General features: G+C 38.4%; 1 long non-coding RNA gene across 1 annotated transcript in view; it reads left to right on the top strand.

Annotated features, from left to right (window-relative positions):
- Window positions 1–20,188, top strand: part of LOC149123781 (uncharacterized) — a 170,338-nt gene extending 150,150 nt beyond the window's left edge. The window contains exon 3 of the long non-coding RNA XR_016215140.1: window positions 19,605–20,188. This is a non-coding gene — a long non-coding RNA (uncharacterized LOC149123781). The remainder of the gene's footprint in view (window positions 1–19,604) is intronic.
- The last annotated feature ends 4,281 nt before the right edge of the window (window positions 20,189–24,469 follow it).

The following is a 24,469-nucleotide window of genomic DNA, read 5'->3' as shown; positions in this document are numbered from 1 at the left end:
TCTGACCTGAAGCTAGCTTTAGGAGTGAAGGGTATATTATGGAAGATAGTGTCCCTGTGGCTCTTTCAATTTAACGTTCTGGAAAGAGTGCTGGTTATTTAAGCTGAGTTGAGACTAGTTGCTCTTTGTTTCCTGGTTCATCATGTGATTATTTCTCCACATCTGCTCTGCCATTGTCAGCCTCCACCTTCATCACATGCTAGACCCACGGGGTTGCCTGCCCTTGGATTGTGAACCTTCAAAACCATGAGCCAAAATAAGCCTTCCTTTGCAAGTAGCTTCTCTCAGGTATGTTGCTTGTAGTAACAAAAAATGCTACTAATAAGTCACAACTTATTAATTCTATGGTAGAATAAGAATGATAAGCTTTCCATCTAGCTAACAGAGAGATCCACATCTATCCATCAAGTTATCTGTACCATAGCCTTGTCTTTCAATTATTTTTATTGCCCATTTGTATTCTCCTATGTATGGATGGACATTCAAATTAAGCTACTGCTGTTACTACTTCTGCTGTTGTTCTAACTCCTATAAGGTGTTACACACCTCCTATGTGCTAATATCTTTACCTGAGTAAAGTCCTTTGATTATCACATATATCTTATGAAGTCCTCATAAATGAGGAAACTGAAGTTTAGAAGGATTTGGCTCAGGCAGTTCAATTTCATCACACTCATTCCAAGTGCTGCTGCATCATGTCTCTAACAGTAATGATTCACTTACCTTGGGTCTTAGAAATGTTAAAGCTCTTCTCGCATCACTGTTGTCAAGGCTCAGACAGGAACTGCTTTCATGGGATGTAGTTGCTTGACTTGTTTGATGTTACACACATTACCTTACACTTGATCTTTGAGGCTGGCTGTCATGAGCAAAATCTTTTACCTGTGATTTCATCCCCCAAGGATGAAACTATAAATGTGTATAGGCTATTAATTATTAATTAAGCAACTCTTTGTATGTTTGCCACTTGGTGCTAATTTTTGGACATAAGAATGTTTAATATTCAGCCCTTTTCTAAAGAGGGGAAGGCATAAGGAAGAAGAATGATTCAATAACAAAGTTATTTTTCTTGTCCCACACTTCCCTTCAAGGACTTTGTTCATATAACATCCAGACTTCTTGTATTTTTCAAGAGTTCTTTAAGTTGCTTATGTTTTCCTAACTTGCATTTTTAATTTATGTCTATAGCATTGAATTGAGATCCATTCATTTATTATATATGTGAAGACTATATAGAGTTTTAGGAGACTAATAAATCTTAGTATTTTTTCCTCACCTGTGTTTGGAACCAATTTATATGGGCATGGAATTTTGATAGTGAGAGGTAAAGTTTATAAAATCTATAAAGTTGTTGGAGGCCATGGCTGAGATAAGTCAGGAGGATCTGTTAACATACCGTGGTAAGTGGAAGCCGTAGGAAACTCCAGGCCATGGGAGCCAGGTCCCTATGACTCCATAATAGAGACCGTATGTACTCTCTCATTTTTGTATGCAAAGCCTGAAGAAAAGAGAATGAGTTGGGAAAATAACTTGGTATGGCTGGCTTATTCTAACTCATCTGCCAGTTAGGAGAATAGAGGTAGAGAAAAGCCAGGAGTGTTACTCTATTAGAGGTCCTCCTGCATGCATACTTGAGGAGTGAGAAACAGTTTCCTTCCAACATAATAAACCAGATGGAAAGGTGGTTAAAAGATCTCAGTCACATGGAAAGCCGCATAGGGAAACAGGCAATTCTAATAGAGGGAGTTTAGTTACATAAGAAAGATCTGTAGAGAGTAAGCCAGAGACCCATTCCCTTTGGAGAAGACAGTGTTTCTTGAAGTAGGAGTAGGAATTTTCCAGGTAGATGTCCTGGCAGAGAAATAGCACACACACACAAGTTCCGAGACTTGATGTATTTGGAGAACTACAACTGTTTTGATATTGTCAGGATATAAACTGTCAAAGGGGAGAGAATATGTCATAATATAAGGCTGGATGGTAGACACAGTTGGTTGATTCCCTGCTTCTGAGGGTGGCTGTTTTTGACATCTTTAAAACTGCTACTCGCATGGGAGACCAGGAGGAAGCACCTGGCTCCTGGCTTCGGATCAGCGCAGCGCGCTGGCCGCAGCGGCCATTGGAGGGTGAACCAACGGTAAAGGAAGACCTTTCTCTCTGTCTCTCTCTCTCTCACTGTCCACTCTGCCTGTAAAAAAAACAACAACAAAAACCTGCTACCTCGAAGCTCTTCCTGTCAGCCTAATGTTACAGTAGCTGGTAGAGAGGATCTAAAAGCATCTTTGCTTTCAGCAGTCAGACTTTATTGTTTCTTCATTCATCTCACCTCACAGTTTTTGAGATTTTATGTACCTCCATCTTTTATGTTTAGGAACAGCTGATGCAGTTCTAGAAAGGTCAAAAACAGGAAGGAATTTCTAGTTGAGGGATATTAGGATTTCCTAATTTAGGTTCAACTTTTATATTTACTGTACACGATACTTTAAGAGATTGCCATTGTTTTGAAAGTTAACACTGGTCACAAACCCTGGGACCAGATATGAATGGCTGTTTACTGCCAAGGCTATATTGATTTGTTTACTAATTGGCTAATGCTAATACCACAGCCTTTTAGATCCCAAGCTAGGCTGACCCCTGAGAATAGAGTGACAGCTGACCTCATCCTTTGAGCATACTCAGAGAACATTGTTCTGCTTTGGATGGGTCCATCTGTCATGGAGCCTGTCAGATGGCTTGGCATGCTTAGCATTTGAAATATATACAAACTGAAAGCATTGAATGACTTGGAGGGCGAGTCCACATTTCTTGGTTTTTCTTGGTTCATTAAAATTCTTCACCAGAGCAGCTGGAAGCCATTTTACTACCTTGATTTATTATGCAGGTTTTTCCATGCAGAATTATTTTTCTTGGTATTCTCTTGTATTTATATAGTGTCTAGTGGTTTCCAAAATATTGCAATGTCTACAAAAATGTTTATAAAAACTGTAAAATGTCTATAACCAGGTTCATTTATTTAAACAACAAATCAGTATGACAGAGCAATAGTTATTTTCTCCATCTCACAAAAGTAGAAATTGAGGCTTACAGAAGTCAAGGTGCATCTCAGACCAAAGCTACCAATGGAATTATCATATTAGCCACATGTGTGATTTTCTAATTGCCACATAAAACAAATGAAAATAAGCAGGTAAAGTTAACTTTGATAATTTTTTAACTCAACATATCCAAATGTACTAATTTCTCCATATAAGCACTTTAAGAATATGAGACATTTTATATTCTATTTTTTTATTAAGCCTTCAAAATTCTGCTCTATGTTTTAGTATTGAAGAGGCACATCCTATAATCTCAATTTAGTGTGAAAATTCATATAAAATGCCTTTGTGTATGGAAAACATTGTAAATGAAATGTAGATTTTACATTCAATCCTTTTCTCATATCTTTCTTTGCTTTAGCTCTGCTACTTTCAGTCTGTATAGGCCAAAATTTCATTGCTATTGATTGTTTAGTGTGAGTGGAATAGGTGGGTGGACATTTTATTGACTAAATGAAAGATACGCTTCATGAGATTCATCTTCTGCCTTCCTGAAATAGCAACTCTACATTTACCAGGTGATATAAGGAAAAATCTCAGCCTCTCCAGACAGCAGCTGCAGAATATTATTTCTGTACTGGTTCAAAGGTTTGAAAAATCTTCCCTGTAGAGGAGTGAAGAACACACATACTACTGCTTGATTTTATGATGCTCCACTCTTTCCCACCACAAAATCAAAACCCAAAGCGAACAAAACCCCAAACAATTGCATAGAAACAAACTTTCATACAAATTGGCACTTTCAGGTAAAATAAGAGCCTGTTATCTTCTGATGCCATGTGACTTACTCTATTCAACGATATATTAGCAAGCATGATGTGAGAAGAGTTTGCAAAGAACTTGTACATTTTTATCTGTTTGGAACACTGCTCCCTGGAATTCATGTGTTGTGCTATAAAGAAGCTTGGGTAGGTTTATTCCATGAAGAGAGGTTAATGGAGAGAGGATAAGCCCAGTTGAATACAGCCAAATAAATCATTTAAGACTGTCTTATTCTGTTTCTGTTTCTAAAACAAAATACCAAAAACTGGGCACTTTTAAATAAAGAAAAGAGGGTTATTCTGATCACAGTGTCAGGTTGGAAGTCCAAGATAAGGTACTGGTGAAGATCCCCTGGGCAACATCACAACATGTAAAGAGCATAATGGTGGGAGTACTTGTGAAAGCAGTGATAATATGGTACAAAACAGGAAACCTGAGGAAGTCATAGTCTAGTCCTGCTCTTTTTGTTAACGCCATGCTCTAATCAACTGAGCTAACTGGCCATCCTAATACTTGCTTTTACAAAAATGTTATTTATTTATTTATTTATTTATTTATTTATTTTCTTAAATAACAACTCGCCCTTTCAGGAACTAACCATGGTACTTTGAGAACTACTTCAATTCCTTCCAAAGGTGGCGTGCTCATGACATAATTACCTTCCACTAGGCTCCAGCATTTATGGGTTCTACCATTTCAGCCCTGTCATGGTGGAGACCAATCCTCCAGCACAGGAATCTTAGGGGTACACACTCAAACCACAGCATAGCCACTCCACAAAGAGAAAGACAATGACCCTCCTATGAGGAAAAATGTCATTGTTGTAAGCCTCTAAATTTCATGGTGGTTTATTTTACAGTAGTACATACATAATAGCTGGGATCCTTCTTGACTCTTTTGCTCTCTAACTAATTGTAAATAGCAATGGAAAACACCTGAATATATCAAGAGACATATGGTTACAAGCCACCCTCTGAGATGTTGTGGTTTCCTCCTTTACTTTGGAGAAAGGCATATTTAAGCTGTCTCTCTTTAGCAGCAATTTGACAAGTAAGTGAACATCTCCAAAAAAAAAGGGAACAGTTCATCCCTCCTCCCTTGCTAACAGATCCTGAGTCTTTGACAAACAGTGTGGCCATAACTAATGGTATCCCAGTTCCAGGTCAAGATTCACATTCCTGAATCTTCAGGAGACGTTCAAATGCAATGTAATTAACATTGGTTGATTCAATACATTGTTTTCTTATCTATTAAATGAGATTTTCAGAAAAAAGAAATCGTGTAAAGCAATAAGTGTATTTTAAAACAAATTTGATTTGATCTCATATTTAAAAATATAAAGCTATGGTTTGTTCTTTTTCAGAGATTCTTGAAAAATCAAAGTTTCATTTTTGTCCTTTCCTCTGGAGTTTCAAATCAGTAGTACAATGGGAAGGCACAGATACTCCTTAATGTATTTGATTTATTTGGATTGTTGCTAAGTTCACAGATCAGAGCAGCAGTTGGATTTCAGTCTATGCTTTAGGAAAATTTTTATGATGCTAGTATATAAAACCATGAAAAGTAAGATCAACACACTGCATTTCCCCTATGTAATATACCTTCACTTACTTATTGTTTGGGCTGTATTGTGAAGATATGTTTATTCTTGCTGTTAATTGTTTATGCAAGGTTAGTTCAGACTATCCTTGTTGTGGGGATCCTTAAAAGCTTTGCTATAAGGTGGCACTAAAAACACTGTTATGAGTTGCGTCTGCATTCAGTCAACTCATTGCTGCTGTCATTGAGATCTCAAGTGCATGTGCCTGGACAAGCCCATGTCCACGTTTCCGACTTTCAGCTGGACCCACAGGCCTAATTATACACTTCCCCATGAGCAGAACACCTGCCATCTCACAGGAAACAAAATGCTGGACTGAAGATGTCTCAGGCAAGGTTTATCTCTGCTTCTGCAAGAGGACCTCAAAACACAGACTATGTTTCAAAGTTGAAGGGCACTTCAGCAGTTAAACTGAAATCACATTGCACATTATAAACCATCTCACGGAGGGAGTATGAGGGGAAGATTGTTGAAATGGTGACAAGAGGGAATTGGCTCCTTTCCTCACTGTGCTGGTCAAAGACAGTGGTGACATTGCCTAGTGCATGGAACATTGGCATTGACAGACTGAGTGGGGGGTTTGTCTGTCAGGAGGACTAACAGCTGAAGACATTCAGGACATGCTATGACAAAGGAGCAGGTGGCAAGGAAGGCAGCTGTGATTTAGATCTTGTTCTCCTCCAGAGATAAGGCTACAGGACCAGCTTCTCAGGCTGCTTGAGGACTGAGCTCTATTTGGTAGTTGCCTTAGAATTATTCAGATCTTCTTAGAGTCATTCAGGGCCTCAAACAGCTACATTTACCATGTTGCTTAAGTTCTTGAATAAGCAACCAAAGTGAAAACCCATTATTGACAACAAAACATCTTGCCCCCAACCTTGTTTGTTTTTTTTTTTTTTTTTGTCTTTCTTCCAACTAACCAAGACCTTTACTTCCTTTACCAATCATTCATTGGATAAAGGGAGCCAAGGTATGGTGCTTTGTGAATGTTTGGAGAATGGGGAACTTGAGAGAGCAGGGGCCACCGTTATTCATTATAAAACTGCTTAGAGTGTATCACTCCCCAAGGAGCTATCATATTTACTATCTAGTGTTATTAAACTCTAGTGTGTCTGAGTGGAAATATGCTCTGATGAAGGGGAATACTAAAGGAACATTAAAAATGCCTTGAAAAGAATAAAATAGCTTATATTTATTGAGTAGTGCTTACTATCTTCCAGACACTTTACTTTTATTAACTAATTGAATTTTTTACAAACCTATAAGGTAGGTCCTGCTATTATCCATACTGATAGCTGAGGAAATGGAGAGGTAGACAAATCAGAGCTTGTCCAAGGACACTCTGGCAGTTAACTATGTTCACAAATTCCTTGACATGCTCTCATTGAGAGGAGTCACCTCCCCCTTGAACCTGGTATGCTCTGTGTTTATTTGAACTAATAAAATATCCCAGAAAGGAGACTTTGCCAGTTTTGGGGTCCAGGCTTGAAAGATTTGGGAATCTTTACTTCCTGTCTATTGGGACATTTGCACTTGTAGCCTAGACACATCATGTAAAGCTTTGATGACCTTGAGATTATTATGTTGGGAGAAGCCTTAAAGCTAACAGGCAGGAGCCATGTGTAGAAAAATCAGTGCTCAGTGAGCCCCAGTTGTGAGAATGATAGCTTCCAGTTGGTCACAGGTTGAAGCTTCAGACACAGTGGCACACAGATGAGCCTTTCCTGTTTTGCCCTATCAAGATTCCTGACTCATACATTCACAAGTGAAATAATGATTACTACGTCAGGTCACAGAGTGTTGGGGGTAATTCGTCATGCAACAATAGATAAGCAGAACAATCCCCAGATATTAATAAACATGAAAGATTCAATCCAAACATTCAGGGATGAGCATGCATAAGGAATATGTCGCAGAATGTAAGTTACTCAGATCATTGCACCATCTAAGTTCCAGCAGTAGCTTTGCTACCTCTGCAACGTTGTCCCCATGGACTTTTCGCTCAGCCCACTGGGTTTTCCTCTGAAGCCCCTGCTGCCCACTGGCATTGATGCACTGTGCCCATGTTGTTGGCTGGACACCTCCCACCCCCCTACTCAAAAGGATGCTGCGGAAATGCTAAGGTTTGCCTGAGCTGGTCACTGCTGCATTCCCAGCTTCCAGAATGGAGCCAGGATACTCTCTGGGTGAGTGAACAGTTGATCGAAATGTTTCATTTTAAGGGGAGTAAAATAGAAAATGTCTCTTGCTTCAGTCATTTGAGACATTCTGTGTCATTGTTCTGGTTTGCTCTTCAGGGAGGAGGAAGAGAAAGATCAGAGAGAGAGCTTATTGCGAATCAAATGGATGATGTATTTACCTCATAAGACAATTCCCTGAGTTTAGCCCATGTGAGCAAAAGTCAGAAAGGCAACTAGTAAAAAAGCAATTGTGATGAGCCACATGTTATTGAAGATGGCATGTATTATTTTTCTGGCTGCAAATCTGACAGTGAAATCTGTACTGAGGGTGTGTCAGGGAGTGCGAAAATACAAAGGTGCCATAATCCCTGAGGGTGGCTCCAAATGGCACAAGACAACTTGGAAGAATTTGAGTAATGACCAGGTGGCCTCTAAATATTACATTGACTGAAATAATTAAATAGGTCAAAACACATTGAGCAAGAAAAATTATTTTGTTGGTTATAGAAAGACATGATAACTAGATCTTTCTAGGAACCCTAGGGCTAAGACTGACCTCTTTGGATTCTGCTGCGGTATTAAGGAAAATAAATCTACACAACAATAAGTGCCACCTGCAATGTGGTATTGTTATTACAGCATAAGCCTCCGTAGTGATTTTAAACCTGACTTAGAGGAACTGCAGTGTTCTGTAAGTAGTTAGTGGGGCCTGTGCTGTAGCATAGTGGGCTAAGCCTCTGCCTGCAGTGCCAGCATCCCATTTGAGTGCCAGTTTGTGTCCCGGCTGCTCCTCTTTCCATTCAGCTCCCTGTAATGGCCTGATAAAGCAGTAGAAGATGGCCCAAATCCTTGGGCCCCTGCACCCACCTGGGAGACCCAGAAGAAGCTCCTGGCTCCTGGCTGTTGTGGTCATTTGGAGAGTGAACCGGCAGATAGAAGGCTTTTCTCTCCATCTCTCCCTGTCTCTGTCTGAACTGTACCTCTCAAATAAATAAATAAATCTTAAAAAAAGAAAGAGTTAATGACAAGTCAGGAAATGCCTCCAAATATAGCCTCTCTCAGTAAAGTGTTTGCTGTCTACTTCGTGTGTTACTAGTCCATCTGGCTTCCAGAATAAAGAGTTAAACTTGGTTGCTGTAGAGATTTATATGCTTTAATAAATAATAAAAATAATAGAAAAGATGGCACTGAGAAGTTATCAGCCTCTAAATCAATTGAGAAGGCCGAAGTTAGACCAACACTAAATATATTCAGGTAGGTGTGCTACAGCAGGAACAGAGAAACTGCTCCCCATATGGTGTGGGTGAGTATTAAGCTCCCTCAGGAAATTTAAACAATTCTCTGTGGGCACATAACTCACATTTCATGATGTGAATTTTAGAGTTGTTTCCAAAAACTGGCACATAAAACCAAAAATGCAGCATTAGTTGAAAATAAAGGGAAGAATAACTCCTTCTGGACACAAATAGCTTGTTCAAGGATTCTGAAAGAAGGGGAGTTGAGTGAAAACCAAAGGATTGCAGTTAGTTTTACTTAGGTAATTAAGCTAATTTTTCCCAATTCTTTGCGTGTGTCAGATATTTCCCAATTCTTTGAGTGTGTGATATTGTCATGAAGCATATCTTGTAAGTACATTTCACTGATTCTATGGTCTGAAATAGCTTTGGCAAAACACAAATGTCAGTGAGTTGGGCAAAGAATCCAGAATTGACTAGCTATATTTGCTTATTTACTGCTATTAGAGTATCTTAACCATCATGAAATGACCTCCTCCAATTATTTAATTTGTTTCTTAAACTTTTAATCCAAAAGACAAAAGGCAATGAAAATATTTAAAAATGAATATAATAAAATTATAGAATAATTGACATACATATAATTCTATGGACCTTTGAAGGCTTTTGTGTCTTGTGGTGCTTTTTGTTTTATATGGAGAAAATTGGCATGTAACCAAAATGACGTTTCATAATTATATGCTATATTCTTTACTGATTGGTAGTTGCTAGTGTCTGAATAGAAAACAAAGGCTTATGCAAAAAAGAAACTGTTGCCTTGTATTTCTACTATGAACAATTATATGAACAAGTTCATTTTGGATATTAATTATTAATCCATTAAACTCAATAACATTTATGGCTGAGTAGTCATTCCTCAAGCTAGGGGGAATTGGTTTCAGGACCCCCAGGCATAATAAAATCCATGAATGCCACAATTATTTATATAAAATGGTATAGCATTTGCATATAACCTACACATATCCTCCCATAGACTTTTATATTACCTCTATATTGCTCATAATACTAATACACTATAAATAATTGCTACACGGTGTTGTTCAGAGAATGGTGACAAGAAAAAAATGCACATGTTCAATAGAGATGCAAAGTTTTTGTTTTTTCCAAATATCGTTTATTTAAAGTTGAGTGAATCCATGGATTGAGAACTTGCACATAGGAAAGGTTGACTTTATTGATAACAGCAGCCAACGGCTGATTGTGTGCTTCTGGATGCTACACTGACTTATTCGTGTTACCTCACTTTGTCCTTGTAACAACTTCCCTCTATGTCATAGCATCGAAAACAGAGGCACAAAGATGTTAGCTAAGCTGGGAATCAAACACAACCCACCTAACTTTACAGCCTGATTATGATCAGCCGACTCCACTGCTTCTCAGATGTTGCTAGGCATGTTGTGGGGAGCAATTCGGACTAGACTAAGTTACTGGAATTAAGACTTATTCTATGCATCTGCTCTCCCACAATATGGCGCTGGGAGAAGAAAACAGCTTTTACACAGCTGCCTCCAGTTCAACCAATAAACTGTAGGACTTGCTCCTGATTGGAGAGCAGCGTACTCTGCATGTGGGCAGCCGAGTTAGGATTGGCGGAGGAGGACTATAAAGGAGGAGAGAGACGGCATGCACCAGGAACATCTAAGGGGAACATCTGAAGGAACACCTGTGCAGCCCCCGAGAGAGCCGGCTGGCGGTGTGCCGCTCCCCCGCGGAAGTGGGGAATGTGGCAGGGGGAACTGCCCTTCCACGGAGGTGGAAGGGACGGTAGCCAACCCGGGAAGGACCAGCAGCAAACCCGGGAAGGACCAGCAGCCAACCCGGGAAGAACCAGCAGCAAACCCGGGAAGGGCCGAGCAGACGAAAGAACAGCGCAGGGTCCTGTGTCATTCCTCCACGAAGAGGGGGAGCGACATAATGGTGCCGTGACTCGGATATGAAGCCTAGGCAGGACTTAGTGTCGCTCCTCCACGAAGATGGGGAGCGACAGCATGTGGTGATTTTGAATTTTACTTCCTAGTCCTTTCAACTGAATTAGCACATCAGTGTTGAAACAATACCTGTTCATCTAATGAAAGGTAAAAATATTTTCTGGCTGTTAGGTTCTTGATGTGAAGAATACCGGAATTGACATTTGGAGTTTGGTTTGGAAGGTGCCTTGTAAGAAACGGATTTCTTTAGGCTATTAGGAAATCAAGCTGGGGAGGGGTAGTAGGGTGGAAATAGCTTAACTATACAAGCTTGTCATAAAAGAAATGACTCAAAACGATATTTTAGAGTATCTAAGAGGAGTTCTTATGTGTTCCTGCTACCTGTAATGGGTGTTAAGGAAAGAAAAATAAATGGGCTTTTTCTGAAGTTCAGGTTGTTTTAAGCAGCTCTAACCATTGTGGATAAAATGATATATTATTGCTGCTTCAAATATGGGAAAATTGAATAGAAACAGCTTCACAATGTTAAGAGAAGTCTGAGGGCTAAAGTGGATTGAGAAACAAAAATTGAGAATTATACAAAATTAGAGTTGGAGAGATTGAGATTATAATGCCCGTTCATCTCATTTTATAGATGAGAAAATGAGGCTCAGTGGTTTTATAGCTTCTATTTTTTTTGTGTATGTGTCTATATATGTACACACATATATGTTTGCAAAATCTATGAAAACAAGTGCATTACAGTTGGAATTGTATTAGTGAAGAAATTATGGTTAGGTGAAAATAAAGGTCAGAATAATAACCTAATTGTATGTGAAGTTAGAAAAAAAAAGAGGACCTAAATGAAGATCTCTGCGAGTGAGATCCCAATAGAAAGAATGGGCCATCAAAGAAGGAGGTACCTTTCTCTGAAGGGAGGAGTGAACTTCCACTTTGACTATGACCTTGTCTATATAAGATCGGAATCGACGAATTCAAAAGGCTTCCATAGCCTTGGCAACTCATGACAAGAGCCTAGGGAGATTACTGATGTCATAAACAAGAGTGTCAATTTGTTAAGTCAACAACAGGAGTCACTGTGCACTTACTCCTCATGTGGGATCTCTGTCCTTAATGTGTTGTACAATGTGAAGAGAATTGAAAATGAATCTTGATGTGAATGGAAGGGGAGAGGGAGCGGGAGATGGGAGGGTTGTGGTTGGGAGGGAAGTTATGGGGGGGGAGCCATTGTAATCCATAAGCTGTACTTTGGAAATTTATATTTACTAAATAAAAGTTAAAACAAAAGAATAAAAAATGCAACACATGTTACAAATTCCCAAACACTGTTAGGGAAACATAAATTTGGATCTGAGTTCTAGCAGCTAACATCAAAATAGGAACATGAGCCACAGGATAGATGAGATACAACAATCGATTTTTTAAAATATACACAATTATTTCTGGTTCTGAGTCTCGAGAAAATTTATTCAAAGGACCTCATGGAGAGAGGTCTGTTACTAGAATGAATGATTAACAAATAAATACCACAAGCTTCATAGGACTGTTTCTTGACCACGATGCCCAGTAAGCTGTTGGCAGAATAAACCAGAACAGGCTAGCACAAGAATTACATGTAGGGCCAAAGACATGCAGTTCAGATATGAAGGTATTTCATGGTGCTCTTGGGGTTGAATTTTCAAATTTTCCAGGAGTCAAGAGCATATATCATTCAGGTGATTCTGGATTACACTTTTTCTCTCAATCAAGCTCTTGGTTTGTATTACACAGAGGTTAGTTGAATATTATCCCCTCAAGGGAATGAATGGGGATGCAGACTCACTGTGTTTCCTGGTCAATGTAAACCCACATATTCGTAAGTATTGATAATTCTAGCAAGGCTTGCTATGCTCTTTATAGGGGCTCTCGTATTCTCCTGTGCACACATTTTCTCCGTTCTAATATTTATACAATGTGTTTTTGATAATGCATTTTTTCATGTAGAATTAGGAATTTGCATGTGTGGGAGTAGGAGGCTATTCCAACTCTGAGTGATGGGCAGAGCAGGTGCTGAGGAGTAAGCCAAGATTTACCCTAAAATAATTTTGAGTTTATTCCAGCACATGAACAGATGGGTGATTGAGGCCCCCAAACATGGGCACAAGAATTTTATTTTGGTAAAATTTCAAAGACGGTGTTAACAAATGCCCACTATAGCCATAAAAATAAACCTCAGAAAGAGATCTATAGAACAACTAAAATTTGATGTTCTGTAACTTCCTACAAAATGCTCCAAGGAAAAATGATTACAAAATACATCCCTAAGGCCTGATTGAGTTGTATCCATTCACAGCCATGTGTAAACCCACCCACACTGGATATACTCATGGTGACCATAGTTCCTGATGGCCTTGACAGTCCTGGATCGTGCCTGTTGTCCTACCATGATTGTCAGTAATACCTCCTTTATTGCAAAAAGTGTTCTTTGTCCTCCAATACCTTGGGGGTAATATTTGAAATAATAGATGTTGGAGGCAGAATTTATGTTACTGTGAAGAACTTTTATCAGAAATTTTACCTTTGCGCTTATGGGTTCTACTTCTTGGATTTTGAAAACAAGAATGTCATTTAAACAAACCTTTAAAATGACTAAAATTTTAACTTTATATGTCGTTGAGCACCTTTAATTTGTGTGTGAGTGTGTGTGTTGCACTACTTTTAAGCTTTAGAGGCATTTTATTATTGTAAAGATCCATTACCTTATATAAACCCTGGACTTGTCCATTTCTCTCTCAAGAAAGAATTAAACCAAATAGGCTATTTCAATTGGTAGGATCATATTGACTTTATAATATCTGTTAATTCTCTAAGTAAGTAAAATGTAACATCTAGCATACATGCAAGAAAATGCCCTGGTTTTATAGTTTGGGTGTGATTTAAATGTGTTCTTCAAAGGCTTATGTGCTTGAGGCTTGGTCCCTTGTGCAGTGATGGTGTTGAGACGGTGGAACATGTAAGAGGTGGGGCCTATTAGGCTGTGGGTAGGGCAGTACATGTGCTGCCCTCAGGAGGGATTAAGGTACCATGGAAACTTGGTTAGTTACTGTGGGAATGAGTTTCTGTAAGACAGTGAACCTGATCTGAAATCCCTATCCCTGCCATCCTTTTTTTTAACTTTTATTTAATGAATATAAATTTCCAAAGTACAGCTTATGGATTACAATGCCCCCCCCCATAACTTTCCTCCCACTTGCAACCCTCCCCTTTCCGCCTCCCTCTCCCCTTCCATTCACATCAAGATTCATTTTCAATTCTCTTTATATACAGAAGATCAGTTTAGCATATATTAAGTAAAGATTTCAACAGTTTGCACCACATAGAAACACAAAGTGAAAAATACTGTTTGAGTACTAGTTATAGCATTAAATCACAATGTACAGCCATCCTGTCTTATTGTCTTATCATGTGATATATCCCTTCACATGTGCCCTCGTATTGATGTCATCTGTCAAGATGTGATAGACAAGAAGGCATTCACCAGAGGTCAAATCAATGCAGATACCCAATCTCAAATTTTAACTTCCAAAATAGTGAGTTACTTTTTTCCTCAAAAGTACCCAACATCAGGTATTTTTGGAAATAGCAAGAGAAAACAGATCAATGCATCTGACTTGGCTTTAAATGGTGGTACTGCTGATGGCACTAATTCTTGCTTTTGGAGTCCATGCTGAGGACTAGTCCATATATGCTGTCAACAATGGCCATTGGTAAAACAGTGATCTGCTGCATCTTGTGTAGAATACTGAAATAAAAACCCCAAGAGTTACGATTTATTGATGAAAAGTTATGAAGCTGGTATTGTGGTATAGTGGGTTAAGCCACCACTTGCAATGCCAGCATGCCATAAAGAGTACGTGTTCAAGTTCTGGCTGCTCTGCTTCTGATCCAGCTCCCTGCCAATGCCTTTGGGAAATAGTAAGTGATGGCCCAAGTGCATGTGGGCAACTTGCATGGAGTTCTCATCTCCTGGCCTTGGCCTGGCCCAGCCCTGGCCATTGTGGCCATTAGTGGAATGAACAAGCAGGTGAAAGAACTCTTTTCTTTTTCTGTCTCTATCTCTTTCTTTGTAACTCTGCTTTTTAAGTAAGTAAAATAACACTTCTTTTAAAAATAAAGACTTACTACATACCCCCCAAAAAATCAGTAATTAATTAAAAGACAGAGGGTGTGGATATTTAATACAATAAATACATTCTGGCTACTACTAGATCATGTAAACACATGGAGAAAAATTTCAGTTCATAGTTGGAGAGTTCCTTGAATGATTCTGAAGAAAAGAAATACTCCCCCAAGAGCTTTATATAGTCTGAACTTTAAAAAAAATGAGCCGTGCAACATGAGGAAGTAGTATCCTGATAAAATCATAGAGCTGGCTGGGATTGGCAAAGCTCACAGCAATTGATGTTGGTTTGTCCAATTGGGACAAGTATGTGAATTAAGGATTAACTGGAATCTAATTTACATGACGTTTTCCACCAAATTTATACATCCAGTAACTCACTGCATATTAAGGCCTACTGCTATACCTAGGGGGCAGTCAGGTCCTTCCTCCAGGACTTATTTAGCCAAGTTATTTCAAGGCACAATTTAAAATTATAGAGATGGAGTCTGACTCCAAGTATTGGGCTCCATTTCCTTGCCCAGGTGTTAATATAACCCTAATTGTGGATGAGGTAGCATGTGAGGCAGCAGTTAAGTCATCCCCACTAGAGGAGAAAAGACTTCCCTAAAGATTCTCAGGGCTCTCCTAATCTTAGGTAGAACAATGGACTTTCCTTTGTGTGTCCACTCAGTCTTTGACATATATCCATTGTTTCTATCAAGGGCATACATCAATACATTTACTTGTTTAGGTATCCATCTCCCATTAAAAAAACTTTGAATTCTATGGTGGGACAGACCGTTTCTTATTTACCTTTGCATTTCTAGTGCTTAGCACAGAGTCTGTGTTGAATAAATGAAACAATGAGTGTTTCATTCATTTTTCAGGCAATTTTTGAGTGGGAACATTTTCAAAGAAAAAAAAATCCAAAAAATCATGACAGGCATCTAGCACTCATATAAACTAATTGTGAATTTTGCATATTTGCTTCAGGTCATTTTATTTTGTTTATTTTTAAAAGATTATTTATTTGAAAGGCAGAGTTACAGAGAAAAGGAAAGAGAGAGAGAGAATCTTCTATCTGGTGGTTCAATCCCCAAATGGCCACAATGACAGGAGCTGGGCGAGGCTGAAAGAAGGAGCCAGGAACTTCTTCTGTGTCTCCCACGTTAGTGCCAGGGACCCAGGGACTTAGACCATCTTCTGCTGCTTTCTCATTAGCAGGCAGCTGGATTGGAAGTAGGCAAGTGGAACTTAACAAGAGCCTATCTGTGTTGCTGGCGCTGTGAGCCATGGCTTAAGCTGCTGTAGCACAGCACTGGCCTTAGATCATTTTATTTTGGGTGGGAGGGAGGGTGGGGTGGGAAGTCTCACTATGCTCCTGAATCTGTATATATGAAGTATTTGAAATTCGTGTACCTTACCAATTGACACTCCTGTCTATGGCATCAGTAATCTCCCTATGCTCCAGTCATGAGTTTCCAAGGCTATGGAAGCCTTTTGAGTTCTCCGACTCTTATCTTGTTTAGACAAGGTCATAGTCAAAGTGGAGGTTCTCTCCTCCCTTCAGAGGAAGGTACCTCCTTCTTTGAAGACCTGTTCTTTCCACTGGGATCTCACTCACAGAGATCTTTTTGCCAGAGTGTCTTGGCTTTCCATGCCTGAAATACTCTCATGGGCTTTTCAGCCAGATCCGAATGCCTTTAGGGCTGATTCTGAGGCCAGAGTGCTATTTAGGACATCTGCCATTCTATGAGTCTGCTGAGTATCTCACTTCCCATGTTGGATCACTCTCCCCTTTATTTATTCTATTGGTTAGTGTTAGCAGGTACTAGACTTGTTTATGTGCTCCCTTTGACTCTTAGTCCTTTCATTATGATCAATTGTGAACTGAAATTGATCACTTGGAATAGTGAGATGGCATTGGTACATGCCACCTTGATGGGATTGAATTGGAATCCCCTGGTATGTTTCTAACTCTACCATTTGGGGCAAGTCAGCTTGAGCATGTTCCAAATTATACCTCTCTTCCCTCTCTTATTCCCACTCTTATGTTTAACAGGGTTCACATTTCAGTTAATTTTCAACACTTAAGAATAACTGTGTGATAATTACAGAATGAAACCAGTCATATTAAGTAGAACAGACAAAAAAAATACTAAGAGGGATAATGTATTAAGTTGTTCATTAACAGTCAGGGCTATGCTGATCAAGTCACCGTTTCTCATAGTGTCCATTTCACTTCAGGAGGTTTCCTTTTTGGTGTTCAGTCAGTTGTCACCGATCAGGGAGAACATATGGTATTTGTCCCTTTGGGACTGGCTTACTTCACTCAGCATGATGTGTTCCAGATTCCTCCATTTTGTTGCAAATGACTGGATTTCGTTGTTTCTTACTGCGGTATAGTATTCTAAAGAATACATATCCCATAATTTCTTTATCCAGTCTACCGTTGATGGGCATTTAGGTTGGTTCCAGGTCTTAGCTATTGTGAATTGTGCTGCGATAAACATTAGGGTGCAGACCGCTTTTTTGTTTGCCAATTTAAACTCCTTTGGGTGAATTCCAAGGAGTGGGATGGCTGGGTTGAACGGTAGGGTTATCTTCAGGTTTCTGAGGAATCTCCAGACTGACTTCCATAGTGGCTTGACCAGTTTGCATTCCCACCAACAGTGGGTTAGTGTCCCTTTTTCCCCACATCCTCGCCAGCATCTGTTGTTGGTAGGTTTCAATTGGTAAAGTCAACAACAGGAGTCACTGTGCACTTACTCCTCATGTAGGATCTCTGTCCTTAATGTGCTGTACATTGGGATTTAATGCTATAACGAGTACTCAAACAATATATTTCACCTTGTGTTTCTATGGGGGTGCAGACTGTTGAAATCTTTACTTAATGCATACTAATCTGATCTTCTGTAAAAAAAAATTATCAATTCCCAACTTGACTCTCACTGGGATTAAACATGACAATAGGTCTGATCTGATTTCATCATCATTTAAAAAAATCTTCTATTATTTTTCACTTTATGTTTCTGTGTGGGAGCAAACTGTTGAAATCCTTACTTAATGTGTGCTAGGCTGATCTTCTGTATGTTAAGATAATTGAAAATGGATCTTGATGTGAATGGAAGGTGAGAGGGAGTGGGAGGGGGGAGGGTTGTGGGTGGGAGGGACGGTATGGAGGGGAAGCCATTGTAATCCATAAGTCGTACTTCGGAAATTCATATTCATTAAATAAAAGTTAAAAAAAAAAAGAAATTCGTGTACCTTAAATAAACTTAAAAAAATAAAAATTTCACAGTTATAGCTAGGTTTCCTCTTCATGTCATTACTGTTACTCTCAACAGATAAACAAATTTCTGTTGTGCTTTTCTCCTCCTGTTTTTGCTACTTTATTCATATGTCTGTATATTCATAAAAATAGTAAGGTTTAGTGTGTTTTCAAAGTTTGCATAAGCAATATCTTGTAAATCCTCTTACAATTTGTTTTAGTCTTTTAAATCTTAGTATCCAGGGCCAGCACTGTGGTGTAGTAGGTAAAGCCGCCGCCTGCAGCATCGGCATCGTGTATGGGCGCCGGTTTGAGTCCTGGCTGCTCAACTTCCCATCCAGCTCTCTGCTATGGCCTGGGAAAGCAGTAGAAGATGGCCCTAGTCCTTGGGCCCCTGCCCTGATGTGGGAGACCTGGAAGAAGCTCCTGGCTCCTGGCTCCTGGCTTCAGATCAGCGCAGCTCCAGCTGTTGCGGTCATTTGGGAAGTGAACCAGTGGATGGAGGATCTCTCTTTCTTTCTCCTTCTCTATCTGTGTGACGCTGACATTTAAATAAATAAATATATAAATAAATATTTTTTAAAAACCCTTAGTTTCCAATATTCATCTGTATTGATGATACTTGCATATCTGGTTCATTCATTTGAATTATTCATTCATTCTATTCTATGACTACATTATGGCTCATTTATCCATTCCACTATAATAGACATGTGATAATTGTTTTCAAATATTCAAATTCTGAGCAATGAAGTAGGATATCAAAGCTATAAATATCTTTAAGTAAGTTTTGGTTTGTAAGTTTATTTTTTTGAAGTTTTTCTGGATATATGAATTCAAAACACATTTCTGGTTTTTAGGTTGGCTATACCCTTAGCTCTCCAATGTGGTAGACTAACTTACACCATTAGCAGCATGTATAACCACTCCTGTTTCCCCATCTCACCAAGATGTGGCGTTATAAGATTAGACTTTTATCACTATCAGGTATGAAGTATCTCATAATTATTTTACTTGAATTTCACTGCAAATAGTGAGATTAAAAAGCATTAATTGGTCTCATTGAGATTCGTTTTTCCTCTTCTGTAAATTGTTTGTTCATGACATTTGCTCACTTTCCTCTTGAATTATTTGTCATTTACTATCAGGATTTTTATTTGTTTGTATATCCTTGATACAAATTCATTCTCAGTTACATGAATTTCCCAGTCCATGGTTTGTATTTTAGCTTTAATGAAACTTTTGTCTGAGGAGATTATAATGTAGGTAAATTTCTTTCTATTCCATTATTTTATGTTATTTTTTAAAAGATTTTATTTATTTATTTGACAGGTAGAGTTACAGACAGTGAGAGAGAGAGAAAGACGGAGAGAGGTCTTCCTTCCATTGGTTCACTCCCCAGATGCCACAATGACTGGAGCTGTGCCAATCTGAAGCCAGGAGCCAGGTGCCTCTTCCGGATCTCCCATGTGGGTGCAGGGGCCCAAGGACTTGGGCCATCTTCCACTGCTTTCCCAGGCCACAGCAGAGAGCTGGACTGGAAGAGGAGCAACTGGAACTAGAACTGGCGCCAATATGGGATGCAGGCACCACAGGTGGAGTATTAACCTAGTGCGCCACAGTGCGGGCACCATATTTTATGTTATTTTTAATGCCTTAAGATATCCTTTTTCACTTCAAAGCATAAAAACATTGTATATAGTCTTATAGTACTTTTTAAAGTTTTTGAAATGTTTGTGCCTTTAAGAAACTTAGAATTAATTTCTGGTTTTAAAAGATATAACGATATAGTAATAGTTTTTTCATAGCTTTTTTATTGCCACAGTGCCATCCTTCCTGTACTGATTCAAAAGCCACATGTGACAAATTTCCATGTCTGTAGAGATCTAATGTTAAGTCTCGATTCAGTTGTATTTGTTTATTTATTTATCCTTGATCTAAAGTTTGTTTTTAATACTTTAAATTTATTGATATGCTGTGCTATCTAGTAAGGCAAGTTGTCCCCCTTTTTATTTTTTATTATTTTTTATTTTTTTAACTTTTATTTAATGAATATAAATTTCCAAAGTGCAGCTTATGGATTATAATGGCTTTTTCCCCCTCATAACTTCCCTCCCACCCGCACCCCTCCCATCTCCCGCTCCTTCTCCCATTCCATTCATATCAAGATTCATTTTCAATTATATTTATATACGGGAGATCGATTTAGCATATATTAAATAAAGATTTCAACAGTTTGCACCCACACAGAAACACAAAAGTGTAAAGTACTGTTTGAGTACTAGTTATAACATTAATTCACATAGTACAACACATTAAGGACAGAGATCCTACATGGGGAGTAAGTGCACAGTGACTCCTGTTGTTGACTTAACAAACTGACCACTCTTGTTTATGGTGTCAGTAATCATCCTAGGCTGTTGTCATGAGTTGCCAAGGCTATGGAATCCTTTTGAGTTCGCCAACTCCGATCTCATTTAGACAAGGTCATAGTCAAAGTGGAAGTTCTCTCCTCCCTTCAGAGAAAGGCACCTCCTTCTTTGATGGCCTGTTCTTTCCACTGGGATCTCAGTCACAGAGATCTTTCATTTAGGTTTTGTTTCTTGTTTTTTTTTTTTTTTTTTTTCCTAGAGTGTCTTGGCTTTCCATGCCTAAAATTCAAGTTTACCTTTTCAAAATTAATAATAAAACAGCCTTTCGATAGCTAAGGTGGTGATTAAACTAATTTTTTGAACTATCTTTTGAGGAATTGTTTTAACAGCCCTTTATATGTATGACCATAGTTTCTTTATCCATTTATTTGCTTACTTTTTATTTAATAAAATTTTATGTTTTTTTCTTCCATAAATGTCTGACCTATCTTTTGTGGGATTTATTTGCAACTGGCTTCCAGTACTAATTAGTATTGTGAGTGGGGATCTTTAAAACTTTTATTTTTTTGTTTATAAAATTATTTTATTTTAAAAAATTTCGTTACATCATGCACTTGTACTTTTTATGTGATACAGTACAATATTTCAACATATATACACAGTGTAACTCAGACCAGACAGATACTCTTTCTGTTTCCTTCTCATTTCTTTCTGTTTTGAGTCTGCCAGCTTCTGTCTTCCAGTTGTTTACACAGTATATAATACGTCATTGTGAACTATAGTCACTCCGGTGTATTTTGGAGCACTTGGACTTGCTACCTCTGTCTAACTGTGTTTTGGTGTCCATTATCCAATCTCCCTTTATTACTGCCCCCCACCTGCAGTAATACTGTACTAAGTTGAGTTCAACTATTTGTTTTCTACATATGAGAGAGAACATATGGTCTTTGTTTGTGTCTGGCTTATGTCACTTAACATAATGATCTCTAGTTCTATGGATTTTGCTACAAACATCAGCTTTAAAATTTTTTTAATGGATGAGTAATTCTTCTGTGTGTGTATATCTATAAATCTATCTATATCTATATCTATATCTATATCTATATCTATATCTATATCTATATCTATCTATCTACCTATCACATTTTCTTTACCCATTCACCCATTGAAGGGCACCTAGGTTGATTCACTACCTTGGCTACAGCAGACGTGGAAATGCAAATATGTCTGTTGTGCTGATTTCATTTACTTTAATAGATGTGGGATACTCAGAAGTGGGATAGATGATAGATCTATTTTAAATTCATGAGGAATCTCCATACTATTTCCATAATTGCTGTGCAATTTGCATTACTGTCAACAGTGTATGAAGTTGCCCCTTTCTCCACATCCTCACCAGGATTTGCTATTTGTTGTTTTTTGTCTTTTTGATAACAGGCATTCTCACTGGAGTGATATGATACTTTATTGTGGTTTTGATTTGTGTTTCCCTGATGGCTAGTGATATTGGGAAATTTTTTCATGTATTTGTTGATCATTTGTATTTGTCTGAGAAATGTGTACTTGGATCATTTTGCTCATTTTTAAAAAAAAACTGATTGAATTTCTTGGTGAATTTTTTGAGCTCTTCACATATACTGGATATTAATTCTTTGTCAGATGCATAGTTTGAGAATATTTCCTCCCATCCTGTCCATTGTTTCCTCACTGTAGATTGCTTTGCAGGACCTTCTTAGTTTGCTATAATCCTACTTATTTTTGCTTTTATTGCATGTGCTTCTGGGGTCTTATCAAAGAAAATTGTTGCCTGTATAAACATATTAAATTGTCTCCCCTATATACTGACGCCATAAACAAGAGTGTCAAATTGTTAAGTCAACAACAGGAGTCCCTGTGTACTTGCTTCTCATGTGGGATCTGTCCTTAGTGTGTTGTCCAATGTGAAGTAATTCTATAACTAGTACTGAAACAGTATTTTACACTTTGTGTTTCTGTGTGGGTGCAAACTGATGAAATCTTTACTTAATATATACTTCTGTATTTAAAGATAATTGAAAATGAATCTTGATGTGAATGGAATGGGAGAGGGAGCGGGAGATGGGAGGGGTGTGAGTGGGAGGGAAGTTATGGGGGGAAGCCATTGTGATCCATTAACTGTACTTTGAAAATTTATATTTACTAAATAAAAAATAAAAAAAATTAACCTCCCCAAAAAAGGGTCTCCCCTATATGGTTTCATTTCTTAGTTCAATATTTAATATTTAGATCTTTGATCCACTTTGAGTTGGTTTTTGTATAAGACGAGAGGGGATGATAAGATTTCATTTCTGCATTTGGATACACAATTTTCCTAACACCATTTATTGAAGAGTCAGTGTGTGTTTTGGGCACCTTTGTCAAAGGTAATTTGGCTCTTGTAGACCCAGAGATGAATGTTTAGGTTCTTCATTCTATTCCTTTGATCTAAGTGTTGTCTCCTAAAGTTTTAATGTACTATTTATAGGTTGTAATTCTTTAGCTATACTTCTATTCGATCTTTAATATCCTTATTTTATTTTAAACATATTATGTGATGGTGTTTTTCAGATTTGTGTATTAAATAAACTTCTTAGTTTTGCTAATCCTCTTGTTTGTTGTATCTGCTAACTCTCACAGTACCTCCTATTCTTGAGTACTTTATGATCCTTGTATTTTTCCAATTGTGCATTTTTCCAACTGAATCAATATTTTTTCATCAGATTTTGAAGTCTCATGATTGTGAGACTGTTCCTCTACATACACAGGGAGATTCACCAGGCTAGGACCCTTTTGAAAAGGTCAATTTCTTGTTTTCAAGATCCTCACACAACATATGAGTCAAATTTGATATTTTTAAGGTTTATTTATTTAATTGAAAGTCAGAGTTACACAGATAGAGAAGAGAGAGAGGGAAAGAGAGAGAGAGAGAGAGAGAGGTTTTCCATCTGCTAATTCACTCCTCAATTGGCCGCAACAGCCAGAGCTGCACTGATCCGAAGCTAGGAGCAAAGAACTTCCTCCGGGTCTCCCCATACGGATGCAGGGGCCCAAGTACTTGGGCCATCCTCTGCTGCCTTCCTCGGGCCACAGCAGAGAGCTGGATCAGAAGTGGAGCAGCCAGATCTTGAACTGGCGCCCATATGGGATGCTGGCACTGCAGGCAGTGGCTTTACCTGCTACGCCACAGTGCCAGCCTCAGATTTGATATCTTATGAATGAGTTTTTCTTCTAGCATCTTGGACAAAAATTCACTTTTTTGGATGATGGAGCTTTTCTAGTTTCCTCTAAGGGAACAGCCTTTCGAGGATATTGGCTTTTTTAACAGATATCAGTTCCAGCTTGCTTCATGGGTTTGAGGCAGCTGTCTTCTTTCTTTCATGTGGTGCTAAAACCCTAACTCCTTGCCTCTATAATCTCTATCATGATTTGATAACCCTTCCAAGCATCAGGTTCCTTCTCAACACTTCCTATCTCTACCTTGAAGTTATTTGTCATTCTGTTGCTTGGAGAGTATATTCATTTATTTAACAACTTTTTGTTGAGCATCTACAGTTTGTCAGGTAATATTCTAGGCCTTGAGAGACAGTTGCTAATAAACAGGTACAGATGTATATCTTCCTGGAGTTATGACTCTAGCAATAGACAGATAAGAAATAAACATGTAATGCAAAAGTAGATCATAGACTCCTGAAAGGTGATATATGATATAGGGAACAGTGAGGAGGGGAAGAACCTGATAAAAGGATAAGGAATTGTGGAGGAAGAGAGACAAGTTGGAGGGTGCCATAAGGTTTTCAGAGTGTGTTG

The sequence above is a fragment of the Oryctolagus cuniculus genome, chromosome 10 (genome assembly GCF_051225735.1).
Source record: "Oryctolagus cuniculus isolate XC-2025 breed Fujian yellow rabbit chromosome 10, ASM5122573v1, whole genome shotgun sequence".
NCBI lineage: Eukaryota > Metazoa > Chordata > Mammalia > Lagomorpha > Leporidae > Oryctolagus > Oryctolagus cuniculus.
Note: the sequence above shows the minus strand (reverse complement) of the source record. Positions and strands in the feature narration are given on the sequence as shown.